Genomic DNA, 17,785 nt, shown 5'->3' with positions numbered 1-17,785 from the left:
TGGCAAACACCAGGGGCTTTCCCCAAAGAGAACTGGTTGTTTAACATTTACCAGCACCTCACTGGATATTTCCCTTATTACCTAGGAGTTCATGGTTTGAAACTAGGCTGAAATGGCTAAAGCACTCTTTCTCAAAGGCTGGGAGAGAACAACAATTAAAAAAAAAAAAAATTAAATGAATTAAATAAATTTAGGGTAAAAGCAAGAAAATTGTCCGGCTTCCCCCTACTCGAGAACAGCTACTTCAGAGATTTTTTTTTCCTTCCTAGCTCACCAACTGTCTCCAGGTGTTGGGTGCCGTCTTAGGAGAGACCCCTAAGCCATTAATGGCTGAAGAGAATTGGAAGCCCTTGAGAGATATGGAAACCCTTTGTCACCTGCTAAAGGCCTGGCTTCTGGGTCGTGGATTGCAATCTACAGTCTTTTCTCTTCCCAAGAGATTGACACTGCAATTGCGTTCTCTGTCAGTGAAGCCCTTGGTACCCACACCCTGGCCTATACACCCCAACAGGAGAATTTTGGCAATCCCAACACCAGTCATGCCTCCAGTAGGGTGGGATGGGGGAACGTCAAGGACAGTTCTATAAGCGATGCCTGTGTTTGCATGGTGACCAGTGACGAGCAAAGGGGGCTAGTTTGTTTTTTCCCTCCTTTTGGTGTTATCATGCAGGACCCTTACCATCACCATTGGCAATCATAATCATGTAGAATCATTCTTTTGACCCAATTTTCTGAACTTCCCAGAGAGAAACAATTAAAAACTCAGCATATGTTTTGACTGCCTGATGTGTACAAGATGCTTCAGACCAGACAAAGAAGACTTTGACGCTTATAATTGAATAGGGGGATTCAGGCAAGTATCTAACTCTCAAGGGTAATTCTGAGAATAAAAGTTAATTGGGTCTTAATTAATTAAAATAAATTTAAATCTGCTTATAGGCAGATAGGAGTCGTAGCATCTTAGGCTTCCATTACATTTGTTTCCTTTTTAATTCAATTCAAAAAATTATATACAGTAGGTTGTGGAACACTGTTCTAGGCACATCCCTAGATATAGATATGATTAAGAAATGGACCCTGCCTCTAAGAAGTTAATATATAAGGACAGGTCAAAACCATCACAAGTACTTTAATAAAAATAACTTTACTATAAAGGTGCTTTGGGACTGTGTGGGTGGTAGAGATTAATTCTGAAAAGAACTTTTATGGAGGAAATGGCATTTTATTTTGATATTGAGGAATGAGTAAGATTTCAACAGATGGACATGAGGATTTCCAAGATGAAGGCCCAGCTTGAACAGAGGCTTGGGGGCAGGAAATGCAAGATGAGTTAGAGGGTGTGTGTTGGGCAGATCATGGGAACGGTGTTGGAAAGGTAAGTCAGGATCTTATTGTGAAGGAGTTTCAGTGCCAGGCAAGGGGCTTGGTCTTGATGCTGATGATCCCAGAGGAAAGGCAGTAACTATTATTTAAAAAAAAAAAATCAGATCGACTCAAAGATTATTCTGATGACTCCAAAACCCAACCTCACTGCTGTCGAACCAATGCCAACTCATAGCGACCCCGTAGGACAAAGTAAAACTGCCCCGTAGGGTTTCCAAGACTGTAAGTCTTTACAGAAGCAGACTGCCACATGTTTTTCCCTTGGAGCAGCTGGTGGGTTCAAACCGCCAACATTTTGATTAGAAGCTGAGCGCTTAACGACCATGACTAACCCTTAAAATTCACCTACTAGGTGAATCTTCATGACAGCCCTGTGAAGTAGGTACTTTTATTGCCCCTTCTATGTAGGGACTCAAAAGGTCCCTGGGTGGTGCAAACAGTTCGCACTAGACTATTAACTGAAAGGTTGGAGGTTTGGACCGACCCAGTGGTGCCATAGAAGAAAGGCCTGGCAATCTGCTTCCGTAAAAGATTACAGCTTGGTTCTACTCTGTAACACATGGGGTCACCATGAGTTGGAATCGGCTCGGCAGTAACACGTTTGGTTTTTAGTTTTTACGTATAGACTGAAACATGCCAACAATCGTAAAGATGACACAGGACTGGAGAATGTTTCATTCTGTTGTACATAAGGTCGGGGTGAATCAGAGCTGATTAGGGCAACTAACAACCACAGTAACGTTAGGTAGATGAGGAACTGAGCGTGAAGTAACTTCCCCAAGATCACCCAACTAGGTGGGGGTAGGGGATGGGATTCAAACCCAAGTTCGTGCTCTTGCCAAGAGAGGTGGAAGGTGAGTAAGGGAGGAATTAGCAAAGTGGGGCAGGATATTTCAGGATGTGAAATTAACGTGTAAAAAGCATACAGTTTGAGGAAGAAATTTGGGGATTAGAGATTATTTTTACTTTTGGAATGCTTTGGACTGTTGTTATGAGTACTTAGGTGGGGATGTCTCCTAAGGAGATGGGTGGTTTTGGAGAAGTTACTAGGCGTTCTGTCTTTGGCCTCTTTCCTCTCCATGTGAACAGACCCTCTATACTGGTATTCAGCATATACTCCATCTCCATGTGAACAAGGGAGAAGATGTTGTACTACCTTCTAGCTCTTTCCTAAATGATTCAATTGCTCATTAAGATTCCACTACAATTTAAAAATCAAGTAGTATTTTAAATAACAGAGATATTACAGGAGTATTGTGGTGACCCAGTTGCCCCCAACCTTTGTTATTGTTGTTGTTGTTAGGTGCCATCGAGTAGATTCCGACTCATAGTGACCCCTGTGTACAACAGAACGAAACGTTGCCCCGTCCTGCGCTATCCTTACGGCTGTTAGTATGTTTGAGGCCATTGTTGCAGCCACTGTGTCGGTCCATCTTGTCGAGGGTCTTCCTCTTTTTCTCTGACCAAGCATGATGTCCTTCTCCAGGAACTGGTCCCTGTTGATAACTTCCCTTGTTGTTGTTAGGTGCTGTTGAGTTGCTTCCTACTCATAGTGAGCCTATGTACAGCAGAACGAAACACTGCCCGGTCCTGTGCCATCCTCACAATCGTTATGTTTAAGCCCATTGTTGTAGCCACTGTATCAACCCATCTCACTGAGGATCTTCCTCTTTTTTCGTTCACCCTCTACTTTACCAAGCATGATGTCCTTCTCCAAGGACTGGTTCTTCCTGATAACGTGTCCAAAGTATGCATGAGGAACTGTCGCCGTCCTCCCTTCTAAGGAGCATTCTGGATGTTCTTCCGGAAGTCCATGATATATTCCATATTCCCAACCTTTGAAGTATGTACAATTGTGGCAGTACCTGAGTAGTTCCTCCTAAACTTGGAAAATTGTGATCAGCTAAACCAAAAAAACCAAACCCGTTGCTGTCAAGTCAATTCCAACTCATAGCAACCCTATAGGACAGAGTAGAACTGCCCCATAGAGTTTCCAAGGAGCGCCTGGTGGATTCAAACTGCCAACCTTTTGGTTAGCAGCTGTAGCCCTTAACCACTATGCCACCAGGGTTTCCTGTGGTCAGCTAAGGAACAATAATTACCTTTGCAGTTTTCAAGCCGGAATTGAACTGCTCAAAGTGAGTATGAATGTGTGTGTGGTTGTGTGAGTGCCGTGGATTTTCTGTTGAGAAGAAAGAATTGTAATGTGTGACTGATCTCACTGATGAAAGAAAAGTAAAAAACTTTCTAGCTATTCAGTATTTCTGAACTTCTCTGAAACTTAACATATTTTTAGGTTAACCAAAGAGTATCTTTGTGGTCTCTGGCTTATAAGATTTAACTTAGCTTCCCTTCCCTTAAAATGTCTCCAATCTGACCTTCATGCAGGAGAGAGAAAAGATCATTCAGCAGTCATAGTCACTTATGCCACTTTCTCCCTGAGGATAAAGGAAAGCGGAACTCCAGTCTTCTTAGCGTAGGCCATCTGAGTGGCCCATCAAAAGCAGTGGTCTTTCATGTAGAGAGTTCTAAAAGAACACCATCCATGGATGTGCTTGTGGGGAAGCCATTTCATAATAAAGGAGAAATCACATTTTAAGACACCCAAAAGAAAAATTGGTATTGTCTTCCTGGTTCTAATTTGAATTGTTGTTAGGTGCTGTTAAGTCAGTTACAACTCATGGCAACCCTACGTACAACATAACACAGCCCAGTCCTGTGCCATTCTCACAATTGTTGCTATGTTTAAGCCCATTGTTGCAGCCACTGTGTCAGTCCATCTCGTTGAGGTTTTTCTCTTTTTCGTTGACCCTCTACTTTACCAAGCGTGGTCCTTCTCCAGGGACTGGTCCCTGTTGATAACATGTCCAAAGTACATGAGACGAACCATCCTCACTTCTAAGGAGCATTCTGGCTGTACTTCTTCCAAGACAGATTTGTTTGTTCTTTTGGCAGTTCATGATATATTCAATATTCTTTGCCAACACCATCATTCAAAGGCATCAGTTCTTCTTTGGTCTTCCTTATTCATTGTCTGGCTTTCACATACATATGAGGCAATTGGAAATACCATGGCTAGGGTCAGGTGCACCTTAGTCCTGAAAGTGACATTTTTGCTTTTTAACATTTTAAAGAGGTCTTTTGAAGCAGATTTGTCCAATGCAATATGTCATTTTATTTCTTGACTGCTGTTTCCATGGGCGTTGATTGTTGATCCAAATAAAATGAAATCCTCCGCAACTTCAATCTTTTCTCCATTTATTATGATGTTGTTTATTGGTCCAGTGGTGAGGATTTTTGTTTTCTTTATGTTGAGGTGCAATCCATACTGAAGGCTGTAATCTTTGACCTTCATTAGTAAGTGCTTCAAGTCCTCTTCGCTTTCAGCAAGCAAGGTTGTGTCATCTGCATAATGCAGGCTGTTACGTCCAATCCTGATGCTATGTTCTTCTTCATATAGTCTAGTGTCTCAGATTATTTGTTCAACATACAGATTGAATAAGTATGGTGAAGGGCTACAACCCTGACACATACCTTTCTTGACTGTAAACCACAAAGTATCCTCTTGTTCTGGTTAAACTACTGCCTCTTGGTTTGTACACAGGTTCCGCGTGAGTATAATTAAGTGTTCTGGAATTCTTGTTCTTCACAGTGTTATCTATAATTTGTTATGATCCACACAGTCGAATGCCTTTGCGTAGCCAATAAAACATGGATAAACATCTTTCTGGTATTCTCTGCTTTCAGCCAAGATCCATTTGACATCAGCAATGATAGCCTGTGCTCCATGTCCTCTTCTGAATCTGGCTCGAATTTCTGGCAGTTCCCTGTCGATGTACTGTTGCAGCCATTTTTAAATTATCTTCAGCAAAATTTTACTTGCATGTGATATTAATGATATTGTTTGATAATTTCCAAATTCTGTTGGATCACGTTTTTTTGGAATGGGCACAAATATGCATCTCTTCTAGTCAGTTGACCAGCTAGCTGTTTTCCAAATTTCTTGGCGTAGATGAGTGAGCACTGCCAGCATTGCATCTGTTTGTGGAAACACCTCAGCTGGTATTCCATCAATTCCTAAAGTCTTGTTTTTCACGAATGCCTTCAGTACAGCTTGGACTTCTTCCTTCAGTACCACCGGTTCTTGATCATATGCTACCTCCTGAAGTGGTTGAATGTCAACCAATTCTTTTTTGTATAGTGATTCTTTGTATTTCTTTCATGTTCTTTTGATGCTTGCTGCATCGTTCAACATTTTGCCAATAGAATCCTTCGGTGTTGCAATTCAAGGTTTGAATTTTTTCTTCAGGTCCTTCAGCTTGAGAAATGCCAAGCATGTTCTTCCCTTTTGGGAAGTGGTACCATTGAATTAAAGCTGTCCAAGGAAATTAATTATCAAGGTGTGATGTATGCTGGCTGAAATACTAAACACTCCAATATAACATATAATTTGTATGGTTATAAATATTGGCATAAATAATTCATGCTGTTGCTTTGTATTCACTTGCTTAATGAGCATCTTTGTCATTTTTATCAGTCGTGTTGCCATTGCAATCTTGCATTATTGTGTTTAAAGAATACTCAGGGAAATGTTTCAACTGTGTGTCTGGATAGTATAATGTATTTATTCATTTAGTCAGATGAAATGAAATAGAGAGTGTTTAATATGCATGTCTGCATTATCCTAGATACTCTCTAAATAAATTACAGACAGTATTGTACTCTTTGGTTATAAGAAGAATTATAGTTGTATTTTTTCAAGTAGCCAAAATGTAGCCATATTGTGTTTTTAATTATAATTTCTTGAGGCTTTTGAATTGAGCTTTGAATAATTCTGAAAATGTTGGTATTGAGATGTCAGTAGGAAAACTTTGATAACTTGAATGAGGTATATCAAAGGACAGTTAAATTACTCTGAGAAAGAATGTAACATCGGTTTTCTATTTATGGGGTGAATATGCCTTTGTTGTTGACAGGTGCCATCGAGTCGGTTCAGCAGAACAAAATACTGCCTGGTCCTGAGCCATCCTCACAATGGTTGTTATGCTTGAGCTGATTGTTGCAGCCACTGTGTCAGTCCATCTCTTTGAGGGTCTTCCTTTTTTCGCTGACCCTTTATGTTACCTTTGGAAAGTGTAGATTGCTGTGACACAGCCATGCCCTTGTATTTGCATCACTCCTTGTAGCATCCATTGTTTGGGCTAATGAAGTAGTTCTAGGAGTGCTTCACCAGCACAGTCCATCTTGTCCCTTTTCCTGCTCTCCGGTTCTAACCCTGTTTCCTACTTCCTGAAGCTCAGATCTTCTGCCTGTCCAAAGCCTTCCCTTGCGGCACACTGCCCAGGACTTTTCACCACAATCACCTTGCCCTCTCGCCTTCCGCCAAATGAAAACTCCACTTCCTTCCCACAGCTAGTCTTGGCTTGTGATTAGATCTCATGGGGTGATTGAAATAATTTATGCTCAGGTTTGGATGATTAGTAACAACAACAACAACAAAAAACAGTTGCCATTGAGTCCATTCCAACTCCTGGTGATCCCATGTGTGTCAGGGTAGAATTGTGTTCTGTAGAGTTTTCAATAGCCGATATCGATATTTCAGAAGGACAAAGCATTTAACTATAGGGTTGCTATGAGTTGGAATCGACTCAACGGCAATGGGTTTGGTCTGGTTTTGGTTTTAGTATGTTGTAGCCCCGAGAGTTGCCTCAGAAGAAGAATTTTTGATGGGGACGTGTGCCTCTCTCCCGAGACTGAACAGTCGGATTGTGAGCATGTAGTTCATGGAGAGAGGGATGGACTTAGACCTAGGAATATCTAGAGTTCCGACTTCAGACTCCTTTCAGTCCTGCCATGCTGTTCTTCTAAATTATGTGTTCTCCCTTTGCTGGATCTTACTTCATTTTGGAAGAGGCTGGCCCCTCATTTTCTCAGAACCTGCTGAGCCAGGAGTCCTTCAGTACTATCCTGAACAACGCTGGGTGAAGAGTGCAGCCCCCACTGGCAGCCTCAGCTGCATTTGTGAGAACCTTTGGCTCCTCTGAGCAAGATAAGTACTCTGTATTTACCAGTTCTCAAGGGCGAATAGTACTTTAACACCAAGATTGTCGTATCAAAAACTCTCCTTAATTGATATCCTGAATAACTTTTTAAAAAACCAAACCCATTGCCAGCTGAGTTGATTCCAACTCATAGTGACTCTGTAGGACAGAGTAGAACTGCCCTTTAGGGTTTCCAAGGCTGTAATCTTTACTGAAGCAGACTGCCGCATCTTTCTCCTGCATAGCGGCTGGTGGGTTCCAACCTCAGACCTTTCAGTTAGCAGCCAAGCGCTTTACTAACCCTTAAAAATGAAGAAAAAAAAAAAAAAGCTGAATTTCATCCCAAGAAATGTAAATGGATTGATCTGTGCCAACTTCTTATCACTGGAAAATATCTGTTGTTGTTGTTAGGTACTGTTGAGTCAGTTTTGACTCATAGCGACCTTGTATACAACAGAACGAAACACCGTCTAGTCCTTCACCATCCTCACAATCATTGCTATGTTTGAGCCCATTGTTGCAGCCACTGTGTCAATCCAACTTGTTGAGGGTCTTACTCTTTTTCACTGACCCTCGGCTCTACCAAGCATGATGTCCGTCTCCAGGGACTGGTCCTTCCTGATAACATGTCCAAAGTATGTGAGACAAAGTCTCGCCATCCTTGCTTCTAATGAGCATTCTGGTTGTACTTCTTCCAATACAGATTTGTTTGTTCTTCTGACAGGCCATGGTATATTCGGTATTCTTCGCCAACACCATAATTCAAAGGCTTCGATTCTTCTTCTGTCTTCATTATTCATTGTCCAGCTTTCACATGCGTATGAGGTGATTGGAAAAAGTCTAGTAAAGCTGAAAATAACATTCGCTTTGTCTAGGCTTCTCATTACGAGAAAGGAATTTTAAACGGCAATCTGAGAATGAAATGTTGGATTTTATGCTGGCCAAGCTGTTCAGAACAGACTCTGAGTGAGAATAGTCAGATATGATAATCATCTGCTTTGGAGAGCAGAAGGAAGCCAGTTTTACTCAAGCTGGACTGATTTCTCAACCTGAAAGACACAGGCTTCTGGTTTCTCAGGAAAGGCCAAAGGAAGAAAGTATTTTCCAGGCATTGTGTAATTTCTTTCAGGTTGTTTTCCAAAATTTCTATTTGGTTCCCTTTGTGGAAAAATAGACTCTTCCTGCTAAGGCCCACGTTTTCCCATGTAAGCATCTAGATTTCACAACTCAGTTGGATTAGACCGTTGGCAAATCTCACAGAAGTGTGGTGGAGCTGGGCTGCCTGCTACCTCAGCAGGAGGACATACTAATGAGGACTGAGAGCCCTTGGTAGACATTTCATACAAAGAGGTGCCCCAGCCCTGCTGCTTGTGCTCAGGGGACAAATCCTGGGGGCAACCTTAGTACGACTCATCCCTCCCTACTCTGGGAGAAGTGGAAACGAAACCAAGAGGGGAGATGCCTCCAGAACTTTCTTTTAAAATAATGCTCCCAAGTAATGTAGACCTAACTGAAAACAAAAACAAAACACACCCCATGTGTGTCAGTATAAAACTACGCACCACAGGATTTTCAATGGTTGATTTCTTGGAAATATAAAAAAAAGCAACCTTTCTTCGCAGACACCTCTGGGTGGGCTTCAACCACCAACGTTTTTGTTAGCAGCAGAGTGCATTAACTGTTTGCACTACCCAGGGACTCCAGACCCTGACAGACCCTATTTTTCAGTTCAAAAAAATATTTAAAAATCCCTTAACTCCTAAGCAGTTACTCCCTGGGAAGGGTGGTGAAACACAATTCATAGAAACTTTAGCTGCTTACGTTATCATTGGATTCCATTTTGTAAAATTCATGCTCAGCCTTAGTCAACGCTGATCTGAACTATGGAATAGAAACCTCTTCCTTTTTCTCCTTCCATTCCTTCCCCTTCCTTTCCTCCCTTCTTCTCTCCTCCCTCTCTCCTTTTTGCCTTCCCCCTTCTTTCCTTTCTCCCTTTTTTTCTTAACCCCTGGCAGCTTTCTGGGCTTATGCCCCATTTGTATCTGCCACCTTTTGATCATAGACAACATTTGGACCTAGGCTGAGCCAGCTCTATGTGTAATCTAGAGCTACTAGACAAGCCGGCTACATCTGGAGACCCCAGGAGCTGCAGGGTGACTGAAAAGGAAACATGGGTTCTTATCGGATTATCTTTGCTCTTCGTAAAAGCGACCGTATAGGACAGACTAGAACTGCCCCATAGGGTTTCCCAGGAGTGGCTGGCGGATTCAAACTGCAGACCTTTTCGTTAGCAGCCAAACGCTTAACCAGTGTCCCACCAGGGCCCCTTGCCATTTTTAAACAGAAAACCAAACCCATGGCCATTGAGTTGATTCAGACTCATAGCGACCCTACAGAACAGAGTAGAACTGCCCTATAGGATTTCCAAGGCAGGGCTGGTGGATTTGAACTGCCGATCTTTAAAGCATGAACTAGTGACTCAGCCACTCCTTAGGTCTAAGCCACTGTTAAGTCTCTCTTTAACCAGTTGCCATCAAGTCGACTCCGACTCATGGTGACCCCGGGTGTGTCAGAGTAGAATTATGCTCCATAGTGTTTTCACTGGCTGATTCTTTGGAAACAGATCGCCAGGCCTGTGTTTAAGTCCCTGTTTCCCCGTGTTTCAGTTAACTTTGATTAAAGTCATGTTGGCTTATCACGTCATTTGTAGCAGTCACAAAAATGAATCACCTTAAGAGGATGATTTTAATTACTGTTTTCTTGCAGCCTTTAACCGTTCCTGCATATGTATTGGGTGGGACCACCAGCTTGAATTGCAAATGCAAAGAAATTAAACACTGGAAAGAGTGGCCTTTTTCCATTTTTTTTGACCAGACAGTTTATGTCTCCACTAGAGTGAATGCAGGTCTGAGACCATACACCTCACAAAAGAATCGAGTTCAACTGAAGAAGCTGTTTCAGCCTGTGGCTTTTCTGAAGTCAGTGTTGTTTTTGAAAGTGAGCATCCACACATCTTTTTAAACTGAACAGTATCTGCTTAGAAATCCTATCCAAATTAGTCCTAAGTCACAATTCCTCCAGATTTTCTTTTATTATTTGAAATATTTCAGTGTTTCATTCTTCAAGTGGTAAGCAGCTGTGACGATTTTCTTGGATTTTGTCATTTGCCAGCATTTTCTTTTGAAAATACATTTCATGCACCATATTCTGCTTTTTGGTGCCTAAATTTGGAGAATACTGGGATTCACTTGTACATTCTCAGACTTCATGTGGAATAACAGCAGGATCCTCCCTTTAGTAAGTGTTTAATGGGCACCCATTCTGTGTGAGACACCATGCTAAGCACTGACCAGGTCCCTGCCCTCATGGAGCCTCTGGTCTATGTGTTCGGTCAGGTAAGGGGGACTGTTCCCAGTAATTGGCAGCCCACGGGGCCTCACTTGACAGCCGCTGAAGGCAAACCCACTACTGAAGAGACACCCTTCATCCCTGTTTTCAGGCCTGAAATGCTGTGGGTGAACTAAGGGAACATTCTACAGCATTTGTGGGCCTCTGTTTCCTCACCTATAAATTGAGTCATTCTAAATCTGTCTCTTTGTTGTTGTTAGCTGCCGTTGAGTTGGCCTCTGACTCATGGTGACCCCATACACAACGGAACGAACTGCCCAGTCCTGCAGTGGCCCGTGATTGGTTGCAGATCGGACTGTTGTGACTCCGTCTATAAAATCCTCCTAATCTCTAAATTGAAGGACTTTAGTTTCATTCCTCTGTGTTAAGGGATTATTCCCTTTTAAAATGCATAATCTGGAGAAAGGATTGTACTTTAAGCTGTGCTCATTCAGTTATTCCACAGTATAAGTTTATGGAACCTCCTCCAATTTGAGAGCCTCCTGAGAAAGCACAAAGTAACTCTGGGGATGGGGGTCTGGAGGAAGGGGAGGAAGAAAGCTACTGCAGACTAACTTCCTCATGTTTTAGTTTTCCCGAGAGCTGACTGGAGTTAGTAAACTTCTTAGCATGTCTCCCAAGGCCCTTCGTGATCTGGCCCCAGCTTTTATCTCTGCAGATTCATTGCTCTCTGTCTCACACCCAGTACTCCAGCCTATGGAAACGTGTTTTCCCCAGTGTGCCCACCGTGCCCTCCTACTTCATGTCTCAACCTTTAGCCTCTCCCTGTATCAATTGGACCAGCCTGGTCTCCCATAATCCCTCAGGCTTTCTTCTAATAATGGCTCTTATTAGAAATATTGTAATGTCTTTTTCCTTATCTATCTCCTTTACTGTACTCTTCACTCTTCGAGGAACAGAACTATGCTTTTTACTCATAACCATTGACTTACAGGCAGTGTCTTCCAAATACTACTACCACCATCAGTTGCTGTTGAGTTGATTCTGACTCATGGCGACCCCCAAGTGTGTCAGAGTAGAACTGTGCTCCATAAGGTTTTCAATGACTGATTTTTTGAAGTAGATCACCAGGCTTTTTTTCCAGGTTGCCTCTGGGTGACTCAAACCTCCAATCTTTCGGTTAGTAGCCAAGCACATTAGTTGTTTGCGTCACCCAGGGACTCAAAAACAAAATTATCAAGGAAGGGGGGAAGAATATATATTTTTTTTTTTGGTAGGCAACTGATTGGTTAGTAACAGACCTTGAATTTCTTTGTAATTCTCCATATTAGTATAATTGCTTTCCATAGTGCTCCAACCACAAGCCTTTACAAATGCTCCTCACCTTAGAAAGCCAGGTGAAATTACTTCAAGCTTAGGAATGGGTGGCTGCATTTCTCACTTGTTGATTCTGCCCTGAATGCCCAAGAGAAGTTGCTTCCAGACATTTATCTTTCATCTTCCAGAGTATTGTTAGGAGCTGTGTAGAATTTTTTGTTTTACTTACAGGCTCTGGGGGCAAACAGAGGAATTGAGATGTGAAAAGCCAGCTTTTCCTCTTTCTGTCAATGTCCAGATGAAAGTGATGAAGAATGACATTCTGCCTCATTCAGAGAAGAGATGGGCTGAGTTGGGATGCAATGGGAGGGGGTCATGAGGAGGACAGACAGAAACTAAATCTGGATGTTTTATTAAAAGGTCAGTGAAATCAAACAGAGCAGACAGTTTTTATAAACAAAACTAAGGAAAAGGAAACCTAGGTCAGTCTAGCCTCACTCTAGGATAATTAATCAGCACAACTGTGAAAAATCCCTTGGAGAGGCCCATGGTGGGGCAGAGCTAGACTGCCATCTTTGTCTTGCCCCCACCACCTCAAGAGAAGTGTACTATTGACCCCACTTCTGGGCTGGCATTGAAAAAATTATAAGCAGTAGTATTCTTATTGTTCTAGGTGTTCATGTGATCTGACATCTTGATATTGAGGAATCAGCTCAAATGTCACCCTTTCAGAGAGGTTTTTTTCTATCGAAACCAATCTGAATTTTTTGTGCTCCCCTCCCTCCCAGACCACCCTGCCCTTATATTGCAATGCTGCCCTCCTGTTTTATTTTCTGAATAGCACATATCATTATCTGGAATGGTCTTCGTTTCTTTTTTTATTTACTTGTTTAACTTCATTAGAACAGGAACCTTACCTGCCTTACCCATTGCTGTATTACCAACACCTAGAACAAAGTACCTTATGTATTATGGCAGGCGATCAATTGTTGAATGGATGAGGTAATACTTTATACAAGGGAAACAAGAAATTAAAATAGATTTCTTTATACTCGGCATTATGACATGGCCATTTGCCTTGATTTTAGCAAATTTGATGAGACTTTTATGATATTTATTTATCCATTCATCCAACCAACAAACATTTCTTGGTTATTTACCAGGGACTGTCATTGGTACTGGGTCCTGTGTTTGAAAGTAGGAGAGACAGACATGTAAATAAGAAAGTGTGCAGATATCATGATTAAAATTATGTACAAGGAAAGGAGGAAATAATTGATTTTACCTGGGAAGAAATGTCAGGAAGACTTGCACACACAAAGTAATACTTGAGTTGAATCATGAGACATATGTGGCTGTTTACCAAGCAAAACAAGGGAGAGGAATCTTGGCAGAGAAATCAACATGTGCGAAGGTGTAGAAATGTGACATAGCATGGAAGGGTTGACAAAATGTGTTAGTCCCAAATGGCCAGAGATTGGCTTTGTAAGGGTAAAGATGGTAGGAGGGAAGTGGTACCAAAGCTAAGGCTGGAGAGCCAGGCAGAGGCTCTATGGGAAGAGCTTTCCATATTACAGTAAGAATTTTGACTTTGTTGCAAAATATGAGGGGCCATTAAGAAATTTTAAAAGAAGCAATGTTGTTATCAGTGTTGTGTTTTAGAGACTTCATTTATGAAAGTATACTGGCTAGGTAAGAATAGCGCTGGCTTGATTCATGGCCTCTCACACAGCCACGTGTTGAAAAATGGACCATTGATTGTCCATCTTGTAGGAGATTTCTAATGACAATTATCGTGGTTTTTTTTCTTTTTCTTTTTTTTTTTAAATCAGTGCCTTCGAGGAAGATATTTGAGGCCTAAGTGTGGAACTGATAACAAAACTGATGTGACTCACTAATCAGTGGGCTGACAAAATCAAAATGATCTTAATGGAGTGGAAGCAAGGTGACATTGCATAGGGACAAATGTAATACCCTGAAATCAACCGAGTAAGTCAGGAGAGGGAGAAAGGCAGCCTCATAGCAACTCTTCTGAAAAATGACTGGAGTCTTGTCCAGCTCAGGGGAGTGAACACCCTTACCCTGCTCTGCCTAGCACTAAAGCCAGGTTTGAGAATTTCCAAATGTTAACAGGGATATTGACCATGTGGGGGTACTTCCAGTGGAGGAAGACAGATGAAATGGTGAAGAGTCTGGGATTCATGCCATATATGAGTAATAGTTATAGAAACTGTCAATAAGTATCTGGGAAAAAGATACCTTATCTGACATGAGGGCAATCTTGAAATGTTTGGACTGTTAAATGTAAGAGAGCTGAAACTTTTGAAAAGAATTAAGGTGCCTTAGTGTCATCTACAACACATCCGTTGTTGTTTGTTGGATGTATGTGAGTATGTTTTGGTGTGCCTGCTGCAGGAAAGGAGGTAAGAGAAGATGAGGCTGGGCAAATATTGGGGCTACATTATAAAGGACCCTTCATGCCATGGTCAGATGTAATCCTACACGACTCATGTCCGCTAGGATTCGTGAACTGAACTTCCTTTGTATGTTTACTTTGGAATATAGTAGAAGTCAGAACTGGCTTTAGAATGAGGAGATCTGGGTTGGGAAGCAGAGTCATGCCATTTACTAATGTGACCTTGTTAAACACTTATGGTATCTGAACCTCACCCTCACAGATAGTATCTGTGTTGAGTGGGAGATTCAGCTATTATTGACCTCCCTATTCCTTTATTGGAGCCCTGGTGGCGCAGTAGTTAAGAGGTCGGCTGGTAACCAAAGTGTCGACAGTTCAAATCCACCAGCTGCTTCTTGGAAACCCTGTGAGGCAGCTCTGCTCTGTTCTATAGGGTCGCTATGAGTTGGAATCGATTCGACGGCTACGAGTTTGATTTTTGTTTTTAGTCAGGAAAGCGTTAGGGATGCAACTGGGAATACAGTCTTCAGCTGGACCTACTGGAGACTCTGGAGGTTTACTGAGTCAGTGAACATAGTCAGCAGAATTAGATTCCAGAGTTTTACCATTGTATGTCTAACTCTCCATTGAATTAGCACCCTTTCAAAGAGATACATAGATACATAGATGGATAGATACATACATAGATAGATGATAGAATGCAAATCGATAGGTTTATATGTGGATGGACAGACTGACAGAAAGTTTTAACTATTAACAGTTATGGAATGTTATATTAGTATACCAGTTGCCAACGAGTCAATTCAGATTAATGGAAACCCTGTGTGTGTCAGAGTAGCACTGTGCTCCATGGGGTTTTCAATGGCTGATTTTTCAGAAGTAGGTTCACTAAGCCTTTCTTCTGAGTGGACTCAAACCTTCAACCTTTTGGTTAGCAGCTGAGTGTGTTAACCATTTGCACCACCCAGGGACTCCACGCCAATTTACCAAGCCTACTGCTGTCATTGTTACAGTTAAGCATTAGGTAGAAGGCATTTTGTAAAAATCCTTGTGAAAAGAATTTGTAATCTTTTTTTATATTAATATATTCTTCTGTGAAACTGTGTTATACAGATGTTTTTATTTAAATTCATCATTCCCCTTCCCATTTCTTTGCAAAATATGATAGGCTTAAGGGAAAACTGGTCGTCTCCAAGTTTAGTTTCACTCAAAATGAGTCTCGAAGAAAATGATGGTAAATACTACTCCTTCTCCTTCCTATTCCTACCACCACCATAAGCACCACTAGAGATAGTGGTTTGTATACATTCTTATTTAAATTTCACAACAGCCAGGAGAAGTGGTTGTTTTTACCCCTATTTTATAGGTGAGGACACTGAGGTTCACAAAGATGAAGCAGGCTGCTCAAGGATATGCAGTAGTGGCCGATGAGACCGTAGGTGGGGTGATTGGGTGCCATGCTCATTCTTCTACCCCACAAAAGTAAAATAAACTGGCTGCTCTTCCTTGTTGCTGGCTCTCCAGTACTTAACCTAGTGCCCTATGAGTCAGAATCAACTCAACAGCAATGGATTTGGTTTAGGTTTTTTATACACAGTAGACCTCTGATGGAGGAAGACAGGAAAGTGGACAAAATCTCTATAAAATATGACATATAAGGTTTTAAATAATCTATTATTAGTGGTCCTAGATTTTTTCTTAAATAATATAAAATAAACTCTTTGTCTCAGTGTGCAATATTTCAGCAATAACCCTATTTATCTGGTGAGAACGGAGCCCTGGTGGCACAGTGGTTAAGAGTTCAGCTGCTAACTAAAAGGTTGGCAGTTTGAATCTACCAGCCACTCCTTGGAAACCCTGTTGAGCAGTTCTACTCTGTCCTATAGGGTCGCTATGAGTCAGAATCGACTCCACGGCAATGGGTTTTTTTAATCTGGTGAGAAGTTATTCAATAGTAATATCCTTAAAGCAGCTAGCTTTGGAAGAACACCCCATTTGACCCAAAGGAATTTTGTAAAGCATCTTAGCCATTAGAGGAAAAGAAAAGTTCTGTTGAGTTTTTTCAAATGCTGTGCGAGCCTATTTGTTTAAATGAAACACTGGAGTGTCTTAGATGTTAATGAACCTAACTGAAAATTTAGCTAAAAACAACTCATTGGGAACCAGATGGTGCAGCTACCATTGTGAGCCGAGCTCAACTCTCTTGTTTCTGAAGTGCTTTGCAATTCAGCTCCACAGGACACACAGGACAAAGATGCTATTAATTCTGGGTGCCTCTGTACCCTAGTCACCCTCTGTACTACATTCCATGTCGAATTAACACATCTTTCCCTCTTGGAAATTAATGCTCTCAATAAAATGTGTGTGGTCTTGGGAAGGAGGTGGGAGTAGAGAGGGATGCCTTTCCCCAGTTTTTCACATGCATGAAACAGCCAAATTCTGCACTGCAGGTTAATACCTCTAGGGCTTTAGTTAATGAGGGCAAGGTGAAAGATATAAGGCCCATCACAAGTGGAAGGCAAGTTGTATTTTGATTAGACTCTCAAAGAGCAGGATGAAGGGCAGAATAAATGAAACAGACAATGACAAAGTTCAAAAGTATGATTTTATGACATAAAGAGCATCTGGCTAAAAAGTATAAAAAGTGAGTGTTCTTTAGTTGTTCAAACCACTTTGTAGTTTTTTCCTTAATTTCTGTGAATTCTTCCTCTTGGACTGTACGGTTAGACAGGTAAGTTCTTTTGTCTTCACTCTGGTAATCTACTGGTTTGTCCCTTTCCATTTATGGGTGGTTAGGTCCTTCTAGCAAGTGAATGAGGCAAAAGAATTCTTTCAACCCTCTGATTTTAGTTCAAGACTTAGAGGCTGGTTACATCCTTTGTGGTCTTGGTTGAACTTCTGTAATGGTCAGCTTCTAGGTCTCCAAGTGGAGTTTCCAGGGGTGATTGCCAGCTTCCAATTGATAACTACTAGTTCTTCCTTAACCTTAAAACCTGAGGTTTATCCCATCAGCTGTAGGATAAGTTCCTGATGGTGGCCCCTGAAAGGCCAGTATGGCTGCTTCCTAATTAAAGGTTATGTTTAAATGTTAGGTTTGTCCCTACAGCTTGTTGTCAGCACTATGCCTGAGTGTAAGACCGAGGTCTAATATTTAGTTCTAGAACATTTATTAAGTGTATGCTGTGTGCTGGGTAGAGATCACCCCGCCCCCAAACACACACATACACATACAGAACCCATATATAAAACACATACTCATCGACTTTTTGGGTCATAAGCT

The 17,785-nt window shown here is 41.5% G+C and overlaps 1 protein-coding gene across 11 annotated transcripts in view; it reads left to right on the top strand.

Annotated features, from left to right (window-relative positions):
* TNIK (TRAF2 and NCK interacting kinase) overlaps window positions 1–17,785 on the top strand; it is a 469,288-nt gene that overhangs the window by 226,613 nt on the left and 224,890 nt on the right. Inside the window, exon 2 of one of the 11 annotated variants that reach the window (XM_023737919.1) lies at window positions 745–853. The exons of 9 other annotated variants lie outside the window; for them this stretch is intronic. The gene's annotated coding sequence lies outside the window, so the exon portion shown is untranslated. Of the gene's footprint in view, window positions 1–269; window positions 854–17,785 lie in introns of all 11 variants that reach the window. One more of the 11 variants, XM_023737918.1, reaches the window with a different exon arrangement.

The sequence above is a fragment of the Trichechus manatus genome, unplaced genomic scaffold (assembly GCF_000243295.1).
Source record: "Trichechus manatus latirostris isolate Lorelei unplaced genomic scaffold, TriManLat1.0 scaffold00110, whole genome shotgun sequence".
Classification (NCBI taxonomy): Eukaryota; Metazoa; Chordata; class Mammalia; order Sirenia; family Trichechidae; genus Trichechus; species Trichechus manatus.
Note: the sequence above shows the minus strand (reverse complement) of the source record. Positions and strands in the feature narration are given on the sequence as shown.